Source organism: Gossypium hirsutum, chromosome A11, assembly GCF_007990345.1.
Source record: "Gossypium hirsutum isolate 1008001.06 chromosome A11, Gossypium_hirsutum_v2.1, whole genome shotgun sequence".
In the NCBI taxonomy this organism is placed as follows: domain Eukaryota; kingdom Viridiplantae; phylum Streptophyta; class Magnoliopsida; order Malvales; family Malvaceae; genus Gossypium; species Gossypium hirsutum.
This window is the reverse complement of record NC_053434.1, coordinates 115,079,349-115,104,570: the sequence shown is the minus strand read 5'-3', so window position 1 is coordinate 115,104,570 and position 25,222 is coordinate 115,079,349. Positions and strand designations below refer to the sequence as shown.

General features: G+C 32.0%; 2 long non-coding RNA genes across 3 annotated transcripts; both read right to left on the bottom strand.

Annotated features, from left to right (window-relative positions):
- Nucleotides 1-11,463: 11,463 nt before the first annotated feature.
- Nucleotides 11,464-12,320, bottom strand: LOC107948198 (uncharacterized). Its single transcript, XR_001697258.2, has 2 exons — nucleotides 12,132-12,320; nucleotides 11,464-11,831 (listed from the first exon to the last, which is right to left on the bottom strand). It is a non-coding gene; the product is annotated as an uncharacterized lncRNA (long non-coding RNA).
- A 9,674-nt stretch (nucleotides 12,321-21,994) lies between these two features.
- LOC121209383 (uncharacterized) lies at nucleotides 21,995-24,808 on the bottom strand. Of its 2 annotated transcripts, none has more exons than XR_005904505.1 (4): nucleotides 24,630-24,808; nucleotides 23,155-23,274; nucleotides 22,911-22,976; nucleotides 21,995-22,393 (listed from the first exon to the last, which is right to left on the bottom strand). It is a non-coding gene; the product is annotated as an uncharacterized lncRNA (long non-coding RNA). The 2 variants fall into 2 exon arrangements; XR_005904506.1 differs by lacking the exon at nucleotides 24,630-24,808 and adding an exon at nucleotides 24,317-24,336.
- Between the last annotated feature and the right edge of the window lie 414 nt (nucleotides 24,809-25,222).

The following is a 25,222-nucleotide window of genomic DNA, read 5'->3' as shown; positions in this document are numbered from 1 at the left end:
CTTCTCCATAGCCCTTCTCCATGTGGGGCATGGATGTTATTGGACCAATATCACCAAAAGCTTCGAATGGACATCGGTTTATCTTTGTGGTAATTGACTATTTTACAAAATGGGTAGAGGCTGCTTCTTATGCGAATGTTACTAAGTCAGCTGTGAGTCAATTCTTGAAGAAGGAGATCATTTATCGGTATGGAATGCCTGAGAAGATCATATCTGACAATGCATTGAACTTGAATAACAAAACAATAGCAGAGGTTTGTGACCAGTTCAAAATCAAGCATCACAATTCTTCTCCCTATCGTCCAAAAATGAATGGGGCAGTGGAGGCCGCCAACAAGAACATTAAGAAAATAGTAGGGAAGATAACTGAGACTTATAGAGATTGGCATGAGAAATTACCGTTTGCACTCCTGGCCAATTGAACATCTGTCAGAACCTCTACTGGGGCAACCCCATTCTCGTTAGTTTACGGGATGGAAGCAGTGTTACCTATTGAAGTAGAAATACCTTCTCTTTGAATTTTGACAGAGATAAGGTTAGATGAAGCTGAATGGGTTCAATCCCGATATGACCAGTTGAACTTGATTGAGGAAAAGAGGCTAAGAGCCATTCGACATGGTAAGATGTATCAGAAGCGAATGATGCGAGCTTATGATAAGAAAGTTCGACCAAGAGAATTTCAGGAGGGAGACCTTGTACTGAAAAAGATCCTTCCTATTCAAAAGGACTTTAGGGGAAAATGGATGCCGAATTGGGAGGGCCCGTATGTCGTGAAAAAAGCTTTCTCCGGTGGTATATTAATCTTAACGAAAATGGATGAGAAAAGTTTACCCAATCCAGTAAACTCAGACTCAGTTAAAAAATAATTTGTCTAAAGGAGAAGAGAATCTAAGGTGAAAACCCGCAAAGGGCGCCTTGAGATTTCAAAAAAAAAAACGGAGAGGCCAAGGTGAAAACCCGCAAAGGGCACCTTGTGACCAAAGGGGTTTTGAGTTGAAAACCCAAAAGGGCAGCTCAAATTTTGAAGAGTACACAGTGATCTTGCTATAAGGAGCGAAGCACGTTGCATACTGGGGCATCAACAAAATACTTTGAATCTTCTAAACGCATGTTGAACTCAAGAAAGACTTCATGGAGCTGGTGTATAGACACTCAAGCGGCGATATCTTGGGCTCATAACTTTTATCCTGTTTACTATCTTTGGATTCTATTTCTTCTTAAAGATAGGCTTTCAAATTAATTTCCTTTGTATATTTTTGATAATTCATTCTAATCTAATAAAGTTTATTCATCTTCTATTATTCCTTAAGTATGTTGCATTGAAATAATAATAGATGAACTAAATATGTTCACAAACGAGGTTTTGTGCATTACTCTGGAATTTCTGGATAATACAAGAAACTAAAACAGGACAATTGTTCGAGAAATTCATGTAAGTAAGGGATGAAGGAACTCGAGGAATTTCTTTTCAGTCCAAAAGGAAAATGGACAAGAAACCAACGATTCAATTTTTAGGAAAATTGTTTTACAGACATCCTCAGTGGATCGTAGCATTGGAGGAAGGGTTCAGACCTTCAGGCTGAGCAAGAATAATGCTTTGAAAAGACAAATGAGGGAATGAGTGGTGACGTATAGGATAGGGGTTTTGTTCACGAAATTTTGCATCATAACATGTTTAATTAGGAACACTCGACTCATTTTGATCATAGCATCCTAATTATCAAGCATAATCATTCTACAGGTTGTCAAAGATGGCGCGCCTTAATCCCCTAAGCAGTAGGGTAATAGGCCATAGCATAGCAGATCTGGCTGAAGTAGATCCAAGATGATTTAGCATCCTTGTACTTACAAGGAGCAAATTGAAAACATAGCTGATTTGGCTTTCACGTGTCTACGATGAAGCAAATCTAAAATGATTTGGCATCTCTGTATTGTCAGAGAGCAAATCGAAGTCTGGCATCTCCACTTCAACGGGGAGCAGATACATAGCAAATCTCACCTTCAGATGTTTATACTAAAGCAGATTCAAAGATGATTTAGCATCCTTGTGCTTACAAGGAGCAAATCGAAAACATAGCTGATTTGGCTTTCACATGTTTACGATGAAGCAAATCTAAGATGATTTGGCATCTCTGTATTGGCAGAGAGCAAATCGAAGTCTGGCATCTCCACTTCAACGGAGGGTAGACACATTGCAGATCTCACATTCAGATGATTTCACTGAAGCAAGATCCAAGATGGTTTAGTATCCTTGCGCTTACAAGGAACGAATCGAAGACATAGCTGATTTGGTTTTCACGTGCTTACGCTAAAGCAAATCTAAGATGATTTGGAGAACAAATCAAAGAAGCAGATTTGGCGTCTCTGTGTTCGGCGGAGAGCAAATCGAAGATATCAACATGACAGTTATAAGTTTACAAGAAGTAGATTGAGGAATATGATTTGATAAAACCGGTCAAATTTGGTTTTTCTAAATCTTTGCTCGATTCCCGTTACACAGCAATGAGCAAAGAGGGGCAGCTGTAATAGCCCAAATTTGACCGGGCTTAAATAAAACCAAATGAAATAAATAAATGAATAAATGTTTATTTATTTAACAGTCCATATAAAGTCCTTACAAGAGCCCAAACACAAAGCCCAAATACCTCAGACCCGTTACAGCAAACCCAAAATAGCCCAGACCTGTTACACCCTACCCAAACCAGACCCAAATAGCAGAGGCCTGAAATTTAAGATTACCAGCTAGGGTTTTTAACCCTAGCTCTTTCTCCTCGCGCTACAAATGGAAGATTCCAGAAGCCATCTCAACAGACGCGCCTGCTCATCTCTCGCGTCGTTCCAGTGACCTCCTCCATCAGCGCTGTGATTCTGCCTCCGAAATCAGCGCGCGAATATACACCAGCCCTCGTCTCTACCAGATTTCTCACAAGCACTTGCAAAAGAAAAGGAAATGCAGCAGATACGAAAAAACAAAAAAGGAAACTAAAATAAAATGATTTCAGTAGATCACAATCAAAGATACGGTGGATACAGTAGACAAGAAATGGAAAGAAATCGAAGATTTCTTTCCCAGTTTATGTAATAAAGCAGTGGCTATAAAAGCCCAAATAAAATGATGTAAAGGGACTTACGCTCCGAAAAATACACACAGAGAGAATCAATAAAAATTTAGAGAGCAAAAGAATTTATTCTCGCATACATATACACAGCAAGCATCTCAATCGATTGAATACACAAAGGTGAAATTTTTTAAATATATGTACGTATATATACTACAAATAATGAAAGGAGAAAGCAATACCTTTAATCGGCATTGAAAGGTGAGGTTTTTAAACCTCCGACCACCGTATGCAGTGGAGAAGACGAGGGCGCGTGAGCGCATACAGACCCCTAGATGGAGGTCCGGTGACCCTCCGAATACCCCTCCCAAACTCTCTTTCAGAGAGTTTTTTTTTTTTCCAGAACTGATTCAAAATGATTTAAAACCAATAGTTTGGCTTATATAGCCACAACAGAATGACGTCGTTTTAGCTTAATCCAATAAGCTTAAAACGACGTCGTATTAAGGCTAAGGATCCGCGCGTTGACCCGATTACCTGGGGAGGATCCGCGTGTTTTTGAGAATTGGGTTAATTACCCAATCAGTCCTTTCACCTTTTTGTGTGTTTATAATCATGCTTTATTTTATTTATGATTTGGCCCTAATAGTTTGTATCTATTTCAATTTAGTCCTAAATGGCCTTTTAAGGTTTAACTAGGGAAACGGTGTCGTTTTGGGGATTAGGGCAAATTGCCTGGTGAGTCCATTAATCCAAACGTGTTTTCCAAGTGGCCCTCGATTTCTATTCTTTTAAAAAATAACCCTATAAATTTTAATTCGTTTTAATTTCACCCCTTTTTTATATACTTTTAAACTTATTTTTAATTTATTATATATATTATTTATTATATTATTATATTTTCAAAATTTGTAAATTATTATTATATATTATATTTTAACTTATATATCTTATATATTTATTTATTTATATTATACATTATTTTAAAAACTTACATTTTTATATTATATATTATAAATTATTTCATTTATTATTATTTTTATATACTATTATATTATCTATTTTAAAATTCACTATTAAATATTATATTTTTATGTATTATTAAATGTTTATATTATTTGATATAATACAATACCATAAATTTTTATTATTATTTTATCTTAAAATTAAAAGTTTATCTATAACATATTATTATCACCCATATCTAAATTGTATTTTAATTATATACTCATATATCCAAAGTACTCACTTTATTTTATTAAACCTTTTATTTTTTTTAAAAATATTATAAATTGTCCATGTATTAAATGCTATTTTCATGATTTTATAAAGTGTTGATTGCTTAATAACATATGTTACTATATTATTATTATTATTATTTTTATATATTATTGTATTTGTTTGTCTTGTTTTGTTTTTATACAATTATACATCATGCATCATTTTTTTCGTTTATTAATATATATGTTGAATTACACATTTATATGTTTTATCTATTCTTCTTTGATATATGTTGTTTTTTTTGTATGTATATTTTACTTATTTAAAATTTGCCATATTTTTATATTTCTACTATATATATATATTAATTAATGTATGACATTTATGTTATTGTTATTATGCTTTTATTTACCTATTACTATAATATGCTATCTTGTACGGTATGTTTTATTATGTTAATGCGCTCCTTCATGCATCGGTTTTAAAAAACGAGACTTCAAAGTTTTTAAAAAATAAAAAGGCAATGCTTGGTGTTTGGAAGCTTCGAAAAAGTAGTGCCCTAACTTATTGGGTTGCAACTTTTCTCGTTGAGTTCGAATAGTCAAGTATCCTTCTAAATTTTTTAAGGTTTTCAAAATACGAGCAACTGTCTTGGAATTTTAAAGCGTTGTGTCCTAACTTATTGGATGTGGCGTTTTGTCGTTTCGAGATAGGGATTTCAAAAAAAATAGGGCTAACTTAGTGTCAATATTTTGAACAAGTGAATCTCAATTTTCAAAATCAAAATATTTTAAAGAGGATTGCATCTTAATTTTGTTTTTTCTGACATTAAAGACACTTGATAATTAATTAGGTACCAATTTTTGGGCGTTACAAGGTTGCTAACCCTTCCTCATACGTAACAGACTCCCGAATCCGTTTTCTCGACTTTCGTAGACCAAAATTAATGTTTTAAAACAAAACATTTTATAAGGTGATCCACTCACACCTAAAAAGATCGGTGGCGACTCCCGTTTTTGATTTTCTTAAAGTCGATTTCCATTTTCCAAAACTCGATCTAAAAAATGGTTTCGTCAATAAAATTAAAATAAAAGGGATAATTTACAAATTTTTGAAATTAAAATGAGGACCAGCGCGCAATACGCGCAAATTCCCAGGGACTAAAGCTAGAAATATTCCAGGCCCCAAAACGCAGCACTGAGTTGCGAACTAAAATGTAAACATGCGCAAATTACAGAGCCAAAGTTAAAAATGAAGTAAAACACATTAGGCGCAATTGAATGCTCGTGCGAAAGGGGAGGACCTTGCGCGAAATTATCCCCTCTCCGCAGAATCGCACTGATCCTAGGGGCAAAGGATTGGTTCGAGTTAGGGCTCTTTAAGCGGTGTCGTTTTGAGGCCATTAATGTTGGCCTAAAATGATGTTGCCTAATGCTCCCTATAATAGCAATAACAAACCCTAAATGAAGCATTTGACCGCTTTCAAAAAGAAGAAAAAACAAAGTTTTTCTCTCCAATATTCGACCGACCAACAGTCCTTCATTCGACTATTCTCCTGCCTCTCCTTTCGACTCATACAATGGTCAATCAAGGCTTCATTGAACCATAAGTTCTTGAGTCTTGCTCGCAAGCCCCAAATTGCTAGTTAGTTTCGATTGTGACGAAACAAACAGGGATTCGAAGGCGTCAAAACACAGATAAGTTTCTTCATTTTTTATTATACAATAAATGAAAATCATGAAGAAAGAAAGAAATGAGAACCAAATCGGGGGAAAAGCCAAAAATCACCTTTTCTGATTTGTTTTCGAAGTGCGTTTTTCATATTCAGTATGCGTAAGTTCTTAGAGATTTCATTCAGTGGCTTTTTATAGCCGAAAAATGAGATTAAAATAAATAAGAAAAATCAATTTGCTTTACTGTAATTTGCTGCATATTTTGTTAGTCTGCTTCTTCTCACAGGTTCGACTATACGGAGGAAGGCCACTCGCGGGGAGGCTGTGATGCGCGTGAGTAGCAGTTTGGTGACCTGGGATTTCCAGAGTCTTCACCCATCCGGGCAATTTGGGCTAATTTCGGGATTGGGCCTACTGGGGTGTTAGTTTATTTGGGCTAGGATTTAGACCTAATGTTTGGGTCGGATATTATTTAGGTTAATTGGGTCATGGGCTATTTTAGACTAATGGACTTTTATTACATTGGTTTTTTTATTCTTTTGTTTTATTTTGGTTTTGGGTTCTTTTATGGGCTCGGAGTTTTGTAAATGGACATTGGTTTATTTTGATTTTATTATTTTTTTATTTTTTTGGCTTTTTGGTTAATTATAGGCCCGGGCAAATTGGGCCTATTACATTACCATCCCAGATGGCTCAAAAATGATGACTTTCATTATCTATATATTCTACCATCTCGAGTGACCCGATAATGATGGCTTTCATTTTCTATATATTTTACCAACCCAAGTAGCTCAACAATGATGATTTTCACTATTTCGATGGTCCTATCACATGCCAACTAAACTCGGCTTTGCCTTAGACAGTTAGTAGGTAACCACTAAATTAATACACATCATAGTTTATATCAAGCTTGTTTAAGGTATATTCAATTCAATCCAATTCTAGACTTTCAATACTGTCAAACATAATTTGATTCATAAGACAAAAAATAAACTTACCTTAATAATCAATATACAATAATAATGTATATATGTATGTATATGTATATTGAACTCGAATCATAAAAGTTCAAACGAATAGTTTTGCTACTTGTCTAAAACTCTTGCCTTTCCTTTCTCTCGCTACATCTCGACGTCATATTTAGCTATGTTCAATAATTCAAGAATAAAAACAATATCAATTTATATTCAATTCACATTAAAATACATAGCCAACATAATTTTTATTTTATTCAATTTAGTCCCTATACTCGGGATACACATATTTTTTTATGTCTAACATCGTATTAAAATCCAATTTCACATTCTTTCATTAGAGACCCTATTCTTTTCATCGATAGCATAATATCATGATATTTTTCAATTTAGTCCTTAATGATACAAAGTTATCTAACAAGCCTAATTTAATTTCCAATTCAGTCTTTAACATAATTAAGCTTTCTAACTACCAATTTCATCAAATCAAGCTAAATTTCATCAATTTCATTTTAATGGAAAAATTCTAGAAACTAAAAAATTGAACAAATTGATACACGAGAGAGTTGAATCAAGCTCTCATGATTCAAATTCCATAAAATTAAAAATAAAAATAGCTTAAGGACCTTACTTGATTAATAGTCGAATGTTGAATGGTTTGAAGCATTTCTTCTTATTACTGATGACTATTAAAATATCATCATTTCATATATTACATCTTTAATTAATGTTAATTTAGTTTTTTTCTTTTTTTACTAAAATATACATCTTTTTTTATATATACACTTTAATTAATGTTAATTTAGTTTAATTAATCTTGTTTTAGTTAATTAAGAGATTAACTTACACATTTTAATCATAAATTAATTTAAGTGTAACCCATCATCATTCTCCACTATTTCATGATTAAAATTGGTTTATTAACCATTTTGGTCCTTTAAATAATTGTTATCTTGGTCCTCAAGTATTTTTAAACTAAAACTCAATAGCGATTGGACTTTTACAATTTAATCCTTATGCTTTAATTAATGGTTTTCTCGATTAAATTACTTAACCGAACTTCAATATATATTTATACTAATTTCATTAATGTTTATATTTTATGTTTACAGACTCGATTTATAAAAATAGGGTTCTGCAACCATATTTTTTTACAACACTTAAAATCATATTGTTACAAGTTGACAATGAGATGGAGGCACTAAAGCCTCTCAAGCACTAAGGGAAAAGAGAATGCCCAATGATGAAACTTCAAGAGTGAGAGAAAATAGGATTAGAAATCTGATTTGAATAGAATGACGGGTCTTGTCGAGCCAACAACATTAAATAAAGGCACTTGTTTAGATTAATAAAATTGAAAAATAAAATAAAAAATCAACAAATCAACAAATACCCAACTAACTATTTAGATTAAAAGTAAAATCTTAGAATTGTGATTGATTGAATAACGGAGGTTAGGTGTTTGGGTTGTCATCTATCTTCACATAAAAAAATTGAGTGACGTTCTAAGTCATTCACTTACTCCACTGGTCTTAATAGTTATGAGTAGAACTAATAGCCATTTAGAGATGTGACAAATAGAGTAGCCGAGGTGGGGTGCTTAGGTTGTCATCCTTCTTCGTGTAAAAAGATTTAGCGACACTCTAGATAAATATTTCATTTCCTTCATTTAGAGAGAGAGAGAGAGAGAGAGAACACGAGAAATTAAACAAAGGGTTGTTTATGGTTATGAATTTTTGATAAGTTTGGTGACTTGACATTTTAACTTGAACCAATATTGTGGATTCTAATTATGAGATAATATGATAATTGTGTGCTCAATTGAATTGCGGATAGACATATTAGCTTGTGGGAGACTGTTGTGGATTGAAGCTTTACCAATATATATTTACTTGATTGAATTGATGATTGTAGGAATTAGACTGACTTGGATGATATTAGTATGCTTGGATTGGAAAAAGAATAAAATGCTTGAGGGCAAGCATTTGGCTAATTAGAGAGAATTTGAAATGACATGTGCATTGCGTTTAATTTTGATAAATTCTTAAATGAGATGCTATCAACTTTTACCTTATTATTTTATTTTTTATTAGGTACAAAAGTAAAATTGAAAAGTAAAATCGAGACGGCAGGTTATCATAAAAGCTTTGGACCCATGGACAAAGATCTATTTTGAGAATTTTTATTTCAATAATTTATTTTAAAAATAATATATATTTTAATTTTCTACTTTTAATTTGCTAGTATTTTTAATACTATATTAAAGAGTTGGAGTAGGATTAAATTTTTATATTATTATTTTATATATATATATATGACGCAACCCTTGTACTTTGATTTTGGAAATCAATTGCAATTGCAAATCTCTAGTTTGTTTCTTTCTTTTGGACTGGGCAATCTTACTTTTTCTTCTTTCAATTTATTTTTATTTTAACTTGATCTTTGTTAAAAATTTTCATTGAATATGTTTATTTGCATGAGTAACAAAATATCAATCTAGCTTTAGACCAATACTTAATTCAGGAGAGAGTTGTGAGATCCAAAATCGTACTTAAAACTTTCATGCTAATATTTGTTATTTCTTCTGTTTAGAGAGATATCGTCATCTCATAAAGTTGTATAGACATAAGTCAAAATGAACTTATTAATTCGGTGTTGAATGACATACAGTTGGAAGGACCAATAGAATACATAATAGTTGTATTCAGTCTACCGAGGAAAACATTGACGTGACAAATTGAGTGAGTGGTTAGATCAATCAAGGGAAATAACAATCAAATTTAAATGAACTGTAAGATTGTGAGAGTTAATTTGAGCTGAACCCTTCTAGTTTGAAAGGCTACTGAAGAGCTAAATCATGAATGCATGTTTTCTTTCATGGACGTTCGCTTGGAAAAAAAGGGTGAATGTACCCAAAGGTCCCTATAAATCTGATCAAATAAATCTCTCTATTATTAAATGGATCAATTTAGTTCTTATACTACTAAAAAGAATCAAATAAAACTAAATTGAAATAGGTTTAACATTTATTTTTTAACAGAGGTAATATTTTAAAGTTTTTATGATTTTTGAAAATAAAATCTTTTATTTGAAATCAAACTACATTTGGAAGAATACAATTTTCAAGATATTTTTTATTCAGTAACTATTATTTTTTTTACAAGTTAAATTTATTTGATTTTTTAATAATATAGTATTTAAATTGATCTATTTAATAATAAATGGACTAATTTGATCCAACCCTATAATATAAAGAACTTCGAGTACTTTAATAGAAAAAAAGTAATGTAAAATTGATTCGATGAATCCAAATTTAGATCGAATCCAATCTAAGAAGATATCAACACACTAGATTAAAAGATTGTGAATTTTACACTCCAATCTAAATTTAAGTCTTAATGGGACTTACGGTAGTATCATGGGGGCGTTTAATATATATATGATTAGATTTTGGTAAAGACTTCCCTATATTTCGCTTATAATATATATTTCGACAAATTAATTAAATATTTTTATAAAATTTTAAAATAATAAATTTTACACTTTAAACCCTAAATTTATTTACTAACAATTATAAAAAATTAAAGAAACAAAGAAATATAAAATTAAATTCTAAACAATAAGTATTAAACCCTAATTAAATCTTAAAATATTAATCTGAAATTTGTGTGCGAACTGTTATAAAACCATTTTCCTTAGATTTTGTTTTTCACCTTTCTTCCCCTCCTCCCTTGTCACCTTTATTTCTTGGTTCAATCTCCCTTCTTCCGACTTTTCTGAATGGAAAAAATTCCACATCATTATCATCTTTTTACTAAAGAAAGATAAAATATAACATATTTTTGGTGAGGGAAAAGTTCAAAATGCATATGAGGCAGCTCTACAAGGAAGCAAGAACACAGATCTACTAATATTGTTCGCAGACTTGCTACTTCTCAACGAACAAGAGAGAGAGAGGTTCTGGGAAACCTCTTGGATGGGGAATGGACAAGAATTAAGATTAACATACTTGTGCTTTCAGCATTGCATCTGAAGGACATTAACAAAGCCTTCGTTCAGTTTGTCAATGAAGAGGAGGATTGGCAAAAAAGGCTTGGTCAAGAAAGAGCCCAAGTAAGGGTGTTTAGTCAATTTGTGTCGCGGGATGAGAAATTTTAAAAGCAAACACAACTTCTAGATAAAATCTAAATTTATCATTTAATAGATATTTTATTGGAAAGATTTTAAAATATAAAACAAAGAAATAGGATATTATTTAAAAGAGATTAGGGATGAACATTCTAACTATTAGATATTTGTAAAATCAATGGTAATGAAGTTGACATGTATTAACAATTTAACGGCCATTAAACTCTATAAATAGGGTTGAGAGCTTTTATTCTTGCTATGATGTAAGAGAAAGTCATAAGCAAAAGAGTGTAAGAGGTAGAGATAGAGAAGAAAAGGAGTAGTGATGCAAGTGTTGTAGAAGGCCAATTTCACCCGGGCCCATAAAGTTATCAAAAAATCAATAACATAAATTCAAAACAAAACCAATAAATAAAACTCCATTTACATCTAATTTTATTAGCCCAAAACAAAACTAAAGCATTAGTCCAGATTACAAAATATGCCCAAATTGAAACCTAAAAAAAATAATAAAACCAAACCAAACCCAAACATCAAACATCAAAATTGATCCAATAAACCTAGACCTAGTCACAACGGCCCAAACCCTAAACTCGACTCCAATAGCCCAAACCTGAGACCCAACAGGACCCAAAGAAACTCAGCAGCCCGAGAACACCAGAAACTTCTGGAATACGCCAGAACAGCGCCAGAGGATCGAGCTCCCACGAGTGGTCTCTCACGAACGGCCTCCCCACAAGTGATTTCTTCTCCGTACGCCTCCACGTCAACAGAACCTGCGAGAAGGAAAAACAAACACAGCAAAAGAATACACGAGAAGCAGCAAAATATAATGGAAAACGAAAAATAGATTTTTTTGTATTTTTAAATTTGTATTTTTCCGGCTATAAAAGCCACCGAGTGTACACTGTAAATTTTTACGCATACTGAAATACACAAAAGGCCACCAAAATCGAAAGGTGATTTCCGGTTCAAATCTCTAGATACTTTATTTTTTTCGGCTTCATTCTTTTGGATTTGTTGTTTTTGTATTCGAAAGCAAAAATAGAAAAGGAAAAAAAGAAGGAGGGTCTTACCTTGTAAATACGCCATAGATTTCCTTTTGCTTTGTTGAAATCAAAGCCAAGAGGAGATCTCAAGGCTGAAAAGTCGTCCCCTAGGCTTGAATGTGTGGGTTGTTGTTTGGGGGATGAGAATCGGCGGTTTGAGTGGTGATTTAGGTTTCGACTGAAGGAGAAAAGAAAAAGCTACAGTTGTTGGCCAAATGATTCGGTTTACCCCTTATAAAGGACCAAATACGACGCCGTTTCGAGCCTGTTTCAGTGGCTCCAAAACGGTGTCGTGTATAGCCAACCCGACCCGATCCGATCCTTTGCCCCTAGGATCCGCGCATTTCTACGGAGAGGGATAATTTCGCGCAAGGTCCTCCCTTTTCGCACGATCACTCAATTGCGCCTAATGTGTTTTACTTCATTTTTAAATTTGGCTCTGTAGTTTGCGCATGTTTATATTTTAGTCCGCATCTCAGCGCTGTGTTTTGGGGCCTGGAACACTTCCATCTTTAGTCCCTGGAATTTTGCGCGCATTGCGCGTTAGTCCTCAATTTAATTTCAAAAATTTGTAAATTATCCCTTTTATTTTAATTTTATTTTAATATAGTTTTTTTCATCATTTTTTAAACTTCATTTCATATTTATTGTTTTAAATTCTTGTTTAATTATTTTTATATTTTGAGCTACTTTAATAATTGTATTTTGTTTTAAAGTCATTATTGTAAAATTTTTATAGCATATCATTTTAACATTTTGTATAATACGTTATAGAAATGTACTTATACATTATTATATGTATATAATTCGTGATAAAATTAATTTTATTCTATATATATGTTATTAATTTCATGCTATTTTACACATATAATTTCTTTTAAATTTATTCACCTATTTTATTATATAATTTTGTTGTTTAAAGGAAAATCCTACATGTTTCATGCATTATGTAAATTATTATTATATATATACATATATATTGGAGCTTATGTTTGATCTATATACATCATTAATTTTATACATATATTTTCTTTTGAAGTTATTTATATAATTATTTTTTTTAAAAAAATCTATTACATATACAATTTATGATAAAATTAATTTAATTTTATAAGCATTATCAATTCCATGCTATTCTTATCAATTCCATGATATTTTTACAAGTAATTACCTCAAAATATATTTGTGTATAGGTATATATTTTGTAAATCTACAACGTGAACAATTTATTTCTTAAGATTATACCTTATCATGTATTTTTACTATTCTTTTATATCTTATATATTATTTAAGTTCTTGTGTATATTGTCAATGTTTTTAACACTTTGCATATGATTTGATTCAAATGTCTTCATTTTGCACTAATTCACTTCAATAATTGTATATATATATCCTTAGTTTTTATACAAATTATTTCAAATTCATCAATTCATTAATTCATATATTGTATACATTATGTGTTCATTAGTTCGTCACTGTTTTAAAATTATCTTATACCACATTGGCTTCTAATTTCTATTTTGTTTTGTACACTTTATGTTGATGGTTTTATATTATGCCTTATATATTGTTGTTGCATATTATTTATTCATTGTTTTATATGTTAAATCAATTGTTGCTCATCCATGCTTGTGAATTTGGGTTATATTTTGGATTAATTATATTTAGTTATTTGTTTTGTTAGTTAGTTAAATAAGATCATATTATCTTCATTCACCAAGTATTGAATTTTATGCATACATATTATCCCATGATTATTAATATTTTTTCTTTTGGTTTACAAACGTTGCTTGATAATTTTCATTTTTTTTTAAAAATCAATTATTTTATTTTATTTCAAATAAATTCAATACGTTTTGAGCTAATTTACAATCATTTATTCAAAAAAAAATTTAAAACAAGGCAATGTTCAATATTTGAAAATTCGAGAAATCGTGCCCTACTGTGCTGGGTTTCGATTTTTCGTTAGACTAAATATTTGAACATCCTTTTGTAATTTTTGACCTATGGGCTTTTGGAAGTCAAAAATCAATCGTGTTTTCAAAGGTATAAAGGATCGTATCCTCTTGTGCTGGATGTGATGTTGTTGCCTTTGAAACGAGAAAGTTTTGACGACCAACTTGAACCACTCAAATGTTTTAAAAGGAACATATTTTAAGATTTTTCAAAAAATTCCTAGACATAAGGACAGCATTTAATCAATCTGGTACCAATTTTTGGGCGTAGTGAGGGTGCTAACCCTTCCTCATACGTAACCGGCTCCCGAACCCATTTTTAAATTTACGTGGACCAAAGTTGATTTAAATGGAACAAAATGTTTTATTAGGTGATCCAATCACACCTAAACAAAAAGATTGGTGGCGACTCCACACGTTGTTTTAAAATTCGATCCCCGTTTTTTCCTTAAAAAAAAAAGGTTTCGACAAGTGTGTTTTATATTATAATTGTATTGTGTATTAATAAAAGTGTTCTTTTCTTTTGTAATTGTAAGTCTTGGCTAAGCCAAGGACGGATCTAAGGGGGCTAATAGAGGCCTTACCCCCTGAAATGAATTTTTTTTTATTTAGATCATCTATAATTTATAAAATTTTAAATTAGTAAAGGTAAATTGCACTTTTTAACTCTTCAAAAAAGATAAAAATTGAATTTAATTCTCTAAAAATTATCAAAATATAAGCTATTAAAATAGAGAAATTACATTTTTACTACCGATGAATCTTATTTTTTTGCCTATACCTCAAAAAAATACAATTGCTATCAGAAATATGATCCCAACTGTCTTATCATTGTATTTTTCTTGCACCTGTTTGTAGTTGAGAAACTCTTTTATATAGAGCCAATAAAAATCATCTGGCTCACTGCGAACTTGCTTTTCGTTTAGCTTCAAATGACAAGTCTGAATCTGATCTTCCAAATTTCCTTCTACAACAAATGTTTCAGCCATTTGTTTCTCATCTGGGGTGACAAATTGGCCGAAGACCTTTGTTTGGCATCTTTCTTGAGCAAGTGTTTTTTGCCATTGTTTCTCTTCATTGACAAATGCAATGAATGCTTCGTTCATCTCCTGTAAGTGCAGTGCTGAAAGCACAACTTTCTTAATATTAGTTATTGTCCTATCCACGCCCAAGAAGTTTCGTAGAACCTCTCTCTTGCTGGTTGAGACGCAACAAGTTAGCAAATAATATCTGGATCTTTGTTCTTGATTTCTTAAAAAGCTGACTTAAATGTATTCTGAATTTTTCACTCACAAAGAATATGCTCTATTTTATCTTTATTCGGTATAATCTTAGTAAAAACAAAGATTATATCAGTGTGGAGTCTTTTTCCAATTTGGGAGATGAGCAACAACAGGGAGGGGAGCAAGAAAGATAAAATAATAATAAATTGAAAGGAAAAAAAAAAGTAACATTTCCCAGAAAGAGACAGAATAGAGATTGTAAATGATTTCTAATTTTTCTAAATAAAAAATTATAGTGTTTTTAAAGATTGGATATTTATAAAAAAATTTCCCTAATTGAAATAGGATTAGAATTAATTTAGAATCAGAGTTTATTTAAATTAAGGACTAAATTAAAAAATAATTTTTGGTCTTGGTTAATTTGAAAATTTCGGTATTTTATGGAGGTAAAATAAGAAATATGAAACATATCCAAGCTTTTGACTTAATCTAATATTTTTCCATAAAAACTTATAAATATTATAAAATATGAAATCAAAATTTATAAATAAAAGTATCATAAAAGCTTTTATAATATATTTCAAATTAAGTTTTAATTCTCTATTTGAAAAATAATTAATTAATCAATATAGGAGAAAAAAGATTTTATATACTTATGTTTATGTATTTATATATGGCATAAAATTAAAGTGGAAGAATGATTTCGATTGGCCATGTTCCCCCAATGCAGCTATAAGCTTTTGTGGTTAATGTACGATGGGTGGGTGGGTAACTTTCTACCAAACAACCAACGATACACATAGTGACTAAAAGACTCGTAAATTATATAAATATGGCGTATTTAATAAATAAAAATTATGTGATGAATATAATATAATATGGTGTATAAAAGTATTTAATATTGTTGATTGACTAATAGAGAGATTAAATATTTGTTGAACCTACTTGTAAGGCCTAAATTTTGCCTGGGCTCATAAACAAATAAATATAATAGTCTAGTTATTTACAAGTCCAAATAGAATAAACCTATCCATTACCTAATTCATAAATCAAACAACAACCATTACATATCAGGCCTAAATCACCCATGCTCAAAATTTAAAACCCAATAACTTAAACCTTAATAGCCTAATTAACCCAAACACATAAACAAAATAGCAAACCCTAGCCCCCAAGCCTTCAGCCGCTGCATGCTAGGCCAACCATTGGCCACCTCGCGCAGAGCCTTCCCCGCAAGCCACCACCGGCCTCCCACGCCTCTGACACCTACAGAGAGAAATTAATACAAGGCATCAGAAGAAGTAATAGCAAAACAACAAAAAAAATGAATGTAAAATGTTGTAATTCGGCTTTAAAAGCCAAATGATCCCCTTTGTATATTTTTTTACACACACTATTAATCAAAAAAGCAGAACGAAAGTTTGAAAAGGTTGATCTCGATTTTATTTTATTTGTTTTCTATTCGTTTTTTAGTTTCTTTTTATTTTTTTACTACGAATCTATTTTAAATAAAAGTTGGCATAAAATAAACAAAAGGAAAGAGAAGAAGATCTCATCGGAATTGCCCGTGGTTATGTCGCCGGAGGTCTCTCCTCCGTCATCGGGATCGGATCGAATAGGGAGGGGAGAGACCCTTTTCTTTCGCACTTTTTGGGCTGAGAAGGCTTGGCCTTTGGGGGTGTCTTAAACATGGGTTAGAAAGCTTGTCTCGCACCGCCCCAACTATCGCCCATGGTGGCGCCGTGACATCAGCGGCAATGATGGGTTTCAAAATCCTAGCCGAAAAGAGAAAGGGAGAGGGAGAGAGCAAAAAGGCTCTCTGGTTTTTTTAAAAAAATGGGGCTGAAATGAAAAGAAAATAAAAATTTGGCTTTAATAGCCATGCAAAACGTTACCGTTTTGCAACCCCCCACACGCCTCAAAACGGCATCGTTTAGGGGGGAAAACCCGCGACGACCCGAAATGGGATATTTTCTGTTTTGGTCCTCTTGTTTTTGTTCCACTTTTCAATCAGGTCTTGGAATGTTTTGTGTATATTTTAAATCGACCTCTATAATTTTATTCGTGTGTCATTTAGGCCCTCGGGTAAAAACGTTTCGCATTGGGATCGGGGATATTCTCCCATCTAGCCCCCGCAAGTTTATGCGCTTGTCACTTTAGTCCCTGGCAGCTTTTAGTATTTATGGTTATGCCCCATTATTTTATGCTGATTTGCAATGTAGTCTCTGACCTTTTAACTTCAATTTTATTTTTAAATTGTTTCTGTTTTTTTTTGTTTGTTTTTTTTTATTTGCTCTTTAAACAGTATAGATTTTTCTTTTTACATATTATTTCACTTAAATTGTTTTATGTTTATGTAAATTATTTATATTAAAACTGTTTTGCCTTTTATTATTCATTTAAAATTCTTTTACACATCATATATTTAAAGCTTTCGTATGTTATTTTAAAGGGTGTATAAATTATTTATTTTGAATTACTTTATATATTATTACATTTTTTTAAATGTATTATATATGTTAATTCTTTCAAATCATTTTATACTGTTTAGTTCGAATTGCCGTTTATGGTATTTATTAAAAAAAGTTATTATATATTATTTATTTAAAATCGTTTTGATTACCTATTTTAAAATTGTTTTATATACTTTATTTTGAACTCTATTTATTTATTTTAAAATGTTTTATTATTATCATTTACTTTATTTTTTATACATTATTTATTTCATACTTTTTTGTATATATATATTATCTATCTTAAAGTTCTTCATACATATATCATTCTTTCTTTTTTAAAAAAAAATCGTTTTGTATATGGTTGATTTTAACTTTTTCTTCGCATTATTTATTTTAAATTTATTCATCGTCATTTTAAAATTTATTTTGCAATTATTTTATTTTAGATTGCTTTCAACTATTTATTTTTAAATTGTATTATTTAATTAATTTGTCTTTGATTATTAATGATTAGTACTTAAAGGTGCACATTGTGAGATTATTGTCATTGCGTGTACTTTAATTCGCTTATTCGTGTTCATATTATTGTCATTGGCTTGTGTAATATTTTATTCATATATCATCGTTCCATGTCGTACTATTTTTTTATTTCATATCATCGCCTCATGAATCAAGCCTCGTTACATTCATCCAATAAATCGTTTTATTTTAATCTAAACAAATAATGCACGTCGTTTAAATATCGTACTCACCATTATTCAAAAACAAAAATTTTCAAAATAAGGCAATGTTTTGCGTTCTTGAACATCGAGGAATCGTGCCCTAGCTTACGGGGTTTCGATTTTCTCGTTGATCCTAAATGGTCAAATATCCTTTCGAGATTTAAAATACACGAAATTCCAATTAAAATTAAAGACAAACTTGCACTCGGGAGTTCATGGTATCGCGTCCTAACTTACGGGATGTGATATTCTGATATCTCGAGACGAGAAAATCTTTAGCAATTGTTTTGATCTAATTCAAACATTTTTAAAATCGACGTTAATAAAAAAGATCGTATTTTAAATCTATTCCCGATTTTCAACTTTCGACATTAAGACACTAACTAATCAATTTGGTACCAATTTTGGGCGTGACAAGGGTGCTAATCCTTCCTCGCACGTAACCGACTCCCGAACCCTTTCTCTCAAGTTTCATAGACCAAAAATACCTAATAAAGATCGGTGGCGACTCCCGTTTTAATTTTCAAACAAAGTCGATTTCCGTTTTCAAAAAAATGGTTTCGACACTACTGATGTAAATCTTTTTGACTTGAAGAGGAATGCTTATTTTTGTAATCACATAATACTTCATCTCATCTGTCAATGTAGACTTTTTACACCTTTCAAATTGGAAATAATAGAGAAAAAGATTATATGCATTACAATATTTTGATACGTACATGTGTTTATTTATAATAAAATTTTTAATCTATCCGATAAATATATATGTACTGGATTTTGAAATCATTAGCTCTTTTTTCTTTTTGGTTACATGAACCAATTAATTAATTCTTTTTTTTTACATGAGCCAATTAACTTTGATTCATTGCACTTACATGCATATTGAATTTTAATAAATAAAAAAACCTGCATAAAGTATGAAATATTTTCTAAATTAATAATAAATATTATTTTATAGAAATTTTACTGTAAAAAGTCAAAAGAATCTCCAAAAATAGTAGAATGATATCATTTAGCCCAAGACAACAAAAAAAACATCCAACTCTATGCCATGATCATTGATACTATACTAATCATTCCAGTCCACGGTCAACAAATCATCTTAATTCCTCAACCAGAAGTGTAGAGGCCTAATTTTGCTCAGACTCAACCAAACAGAAATCAAACCAAAATAAAAATAAAAAAGTAATAATAACAGTCCAAATTCCATTACAATAGTGCATCAGCCAAAATTTAGAATTACAAACGGCCCAAATACAAAAAAACTCTACGGCCCATGATCTAAAATTTTTAGAAAAACTAAGAAACCCTAATCCCTCTTCTGGCACCGCTCCTTGCTAGTCAGTATGCTCGCACCCTGAGGTCTGCCACCGTCAACTGCCTCCGTCCCGTCAGTTGACTCCGGAGACACCTGTAGAAAAGAAAAGGACAGGAGTCGATGCACAAACAGTAGCGAGAACAGTAGAAAAATAGAAAAAAATAATATTGAAATTCGGCTATAAAAAAAGCTTGAAAACAGACTGTAAAGGACCTTCTTTTTTTCTGAAAACAGAAAGAAATACAGACGAAGCAATAAAAAATATAACACAAAATTTCAAAAAGGTGATTCTTCTTTTATTTATTTTCTTTTTTAATCTATTTTTTTATAACAGATTTGCCAACTGCTTCAAACTGGGTGATAAAGGTGTGGGGAATGATATAGATCATGTAGATGACAGCACTTCAGTAGAGGAAGTCTCAAGCATTAAGAAGCTTTTGAAGCAAGCAGTGTTTTGTAAATCCTTGGGTTGGCTATTTACCAACAGCTTACAACTGGATCAGAAAGCTGTGAGCGTCCTGAAACACCAAAGTTGGAGATGCCATTTGAGCAATTTGGTCGCTGTATTAAAAGACTATCATGAGGTCAGCTTCTTCTTCTTCTTTTGGATAGTTATATGCTGAATAATCAATCGTGTTTCTAATAATTGTAATCGAACAGGCACCCCCGAAAGCAAAAGAAGAACTAGCATTGTTACATGCGTCCTTGGGAGTGAAATCCTGGAATGGTTTGATTTCAAAAGCTTAGGATCTTCCATAAACATTCAATTGCCTTCAGAGTGGTGCTCTAATAATAGTTGGATAAACTTTCCATGTTTCGTTGCTTCCATTGTTGTTTCATGCCTAGACTCTTCTTATAATGGTTCCGAATCCCAATTTTGCATTAGATGTGAATATCAACTAAAATCCTGTAATGGCGACAATCATAACCTTAACTGTTGTTTCTTGATTGGATTTTTACTTGTTTTTGGCGTCGTTTGCAGCATCATGTACCTCCAAAATAATTTCTGCAATTATTGTTTCCATTCTTGCGATAGCTCCCCCAATTTCACCATTCAATTGTCGCATTGTTGCATTGCTTGTCGACCGGGTAGCTACTTTTTTCTTTTATTTTTTGTTATTTGATGGCCATTCGATTCAATTTTTGTTGCATCGTTTTAGACCTTTGATAGGGTAAGTTGACGCTTAAATATTATATCTTGTTTTTTTCTTTATTTCTCTACGGTGGTTGAATGTTGTGAGGGTGTGTGGCCGAATCGAAGCATCTGTTTTGTGTGTTTTCTTTTCTAAGGCTTAGTTTGGATGGGCGGTGTGTTTAGCTCCGGTGAGGTTAAAAATAGCGGTGGCGGTGAGATTAGTTACTGTAGCGGTGAGATTGGATATTGTAGCAGTGAGATTAGAAACAGCAGTGGAGTGTGTGTTTGGATTCAAACGCAGCTGTAGCGATGAGGTGAAAATAGAAAATGACTTTTAAGGACATTAGATTAAAATGATATATAATAGAAATTTTTAAAATTATTTAACAATTATAAAATTAATAAATGATTAAAAATTATTACAATTATATTTATTTTCAATAATAAATAATTAAAATGAATTATTACAATTACATAAATATGCTACTGCTGGTTTTACTAATTCCTAGCACATAAGTTACTGAACAGCTCAGTTTAACAAGAAGGTTTAACAGTGTTACTCAATTGAACTAATTTCGTTATCTATGTTTGTATGAAATTTTGCCTACATACCAAATCCTTTAAAATGTTTTACTAATACAATATTATAAGACATTGGGGGTGATAAAAATTAACTTAAACTTTAAGTTTGATTTAGTTTAACATTGGAGTTATAATATAAGATTAAAGACGTCAAAATATGACTTTATAACATTAGCATTGTTAAATCCCTGTTTAGCCTACAATCAATCAAAACATTATTTCAATAGAAATTGGATAAAATATTTTTAAAAATGTAACATTCATATTTTCAAAATATTTTTATACTTTTCATTTCATTCTTACTATTTATATAATAAATCAAATTTAAATATATAATTTCTGCTTCATTTATATTGAAACCCAAGGCATACAATTCAAATCTAGATCCATGTTGTTTCCAACATCACACTAGTGTATTTGTCCAATAGATTGGAATATTCATCAGAAGAGAAAATGCAAAATGATTCACATTTGAGCTAAAGATGAAGCAATGCAATGATGAATGAAAAATGATTCATTTCTTAATTTCAGAAGAAATCCAATAGAAACCACATGTTCAATTCTTCATCAACATATCTGATTCATTTCTTATTGTTCATGGTTCAAAAACCATCAAAAGCTTGAACGAGTCAAGTATAAGATACATGACTAAAGCCTAGATAGAATTACAAACAAAATGTAGCTGACATACCAGCTATAACATCAAACATAAATCAACAACTACTCCTACTAACTTTAAGTATAAATTACATTGCAACTAAATCAAGTTACAAATGAACAAAATAAACAAAATGCTGCTGCTTATCTGGTTCAGCTTGGATGCCGGTCTGCACGCTGGTTTGCTGCTGGTTTCCTATTGCATTGCAGGCCAAAGTTCAAGAACATCCTGTGCACCATCCTTTGCAACAAAAGAAAACCATTCAAAACAAAGACTTATTGATTGAATCCAGGAAAAATGGACAAGCTCCAGCCTTAGGATCATTTTTATAGATAAAAAGTTATTAAGCATCTAACCTAAAACCAATAAGCAATAGGTTGAGAGGCCCAACCTGAATATAAAACCGAAACAAACCCAATATTTAATAACTTTGGGATAGCACTACTTAAGGCCCCTTCAAGTGTAGATCAAAGGGCATAGACATGGACAACCTCAAGAGGGTTCCTTGTACTGCATTTTTGGTTAATGGGTACCACCAGAGATGCAATATACAACAGTAGGTATCTCAATTTTTAGATAGAACTTTATCTAAGCACAAACAAGTCTAAACCAATGTGCATATGTGCACACATGACACATGCCATACAAACACCATTGCATTAACCATATGACATAAAGTGGTATGTAGTTATATGAGATTCAATTATTTCTAACAATTTGAAGTGACTACCAGTACCTAAATATAGTAAATACTAACCAGTTGGGCCTTGATTTCTTCTTGTAAGCTCTCCATGTCAGATTTTAGCCGGTTGACAATGCTTCTCTGGGGAGAAAAGTAAATGTAAGATAATTAAGAGATTTTTAAGAAGGATTGAGAATACAAATTAGGATAATGAAATGACAGAAAGTGCTGCAATGGAGAAGCACGATGAACTGATAAAAAAAACATATCATGACCATGACAGCCGGTAATGCTGCTAATCTAATATTTGGAAACAAACCTGTTGGTTATAACTATCAGTCAAAGATGAATTTTCAGCAGCCAAAGATTCTGCTAATGTACGTGAGGCCTCAAGAGCTCGTTGCAGTGAAAACTTTTCCTAAGTCAAGTCTTCAATATGCTGCAGAATAAGGATGAATAGATTAGAAAAGCCAAGATAATGAACAGAGAAAACATTAATAAACAAAACCGTTAACAAATTTGTAACAAGCTCCCTAACAATTTGAACATCACCAGACAAAGAACACAAGAGAATAAAATGCAGATCAGCATACAGACAGCATAGCATTTTAAAATACAGCATAAAACTGAATTCATCCTGCGCACCATCCTTTGCAACAAAAGAAAACCATTCAAAACAAAGACTTTATTGATCAGACTATTGAAGAGTCATAAAAGAAGTCACAGGAGTCTAACAATAAAAATTCCCACTGCAAGCATCTTTAGAAGCAAAAGTTTGCAACATTGATCATAAGAACAACTCCGATTCTATGGAATAGCAAATAAACTCACCGATTCTACAGAATAGCAAGGAACCATAAGAACAATATATCACGTTTGCAGTGATTCTTTGATTCTGGATATTAATTGATCCAAAATTCGACAACTTAGGTTATACATACTAAAACGAGCTATTTTTTAATGCTTTTCACGAGTCACGACTTCCACCATATGCCAAGAAAATAAGCAAATGGCATTGAACCAATCTGGTAGATACCACAAAAGTTCACTGGTTTTGCAAAAGTTTTAACAACCTCTCCCAAAGCCCAGTGAAAATAAAAGGAAAAATGTAAAACTTAAAATATTTTTGGGAGACGAGAATGCTAGATCAAAAATCCACAGGACGGATATACTCCAATGACCATCATTACAGAGCCATAAAGCTATGTAAAAACTCTCTGAGAAAGAAAAGTGAAAACAGATTCCATCAAGGTTTACACCTAAGCATAACAAATGTAAGTCCCTTAAATAAGAGAAAAAGAAAAAAGAGGGATCAAATAACAATGTCCTCAGTACACCTCCCATGTTATCACTGAAATAATATGGATTATGGACTCATAGTACATGCATATCTGATGCAGAACAGGGGAAACTCAAGATTAGAAAATAATCAACAAAAAAAATTGAAACACGATATTGAAGCATAATTACAAAGGCCTTACAGAATGTTAACCAAGCAATAAATAATGGAAATGAAGCAAGACAGTTTTATTATTGAACTTCCAATCAAGAACTTTTGCTCCTGTCAATCCAAGAACACAGAATTTTAAAAAAAATGCAAAACCAAATAAGGAAAAAAATGAAAATTTCAATTAGAAAAAAGGAGAAACACAGAAAATCCAAGAACACTGATTTGCAACCCAAGGGGAAGGGGAAAGGGGAGAGGAAGGGTAACCAAACATCAGAAAAGCCTGAAGAAGAATGCAACGGAAGAATATATGGGTAAAAGAGGAAAAAAAAAGCAATTAAAGTTACCCAATTTTCACTGGAACAAAAGGCTCCAGTCTGAAATTAAGCCTCCGGTGAGGTGAAATGCATTCTCAACGCACTGAAGAATGCTTTCCAAACAGCCTTGTTTACTAACGTTTCAGTTGTAATTTTTTTTAGCCTAAAACAGCCAACGCACTGAGATGCAGTTGCATCCAAAGGGAGCCTAAGTCTCAATTCTAGAGGGAGTCGATTTAGATCCAAAATGTTGGAGTGTTTGATTGTGGAGTACTGCTATTCGGATTGCGTTTTCAGGTGTGAGGCTTAATCTAATGTGAATTGTATGTGTGGACACTAACCTTATGCTCTACGAATCCTATGTGCGAAATGCTTAATAACTGATTAGCGAACCGTGTGTATTTCTAACTCGAAACCATTGTGTATTAGCTGAAAATTTGGAAAAACCACAAGAAAAAATGAAAATGAAATTGTTTTGCGTCACACGACTGTGTGGTAGGCCGTGTGGCAGACTGTGTGTACCATACGGTCTTGTGTCTTGCTGTGTTAGGTCGTGTGGGGGTACACGGGTGTGTGTGTTTACATGGGCAAATCAACTAGGCCGTGTAGGCTACACGGGTTGG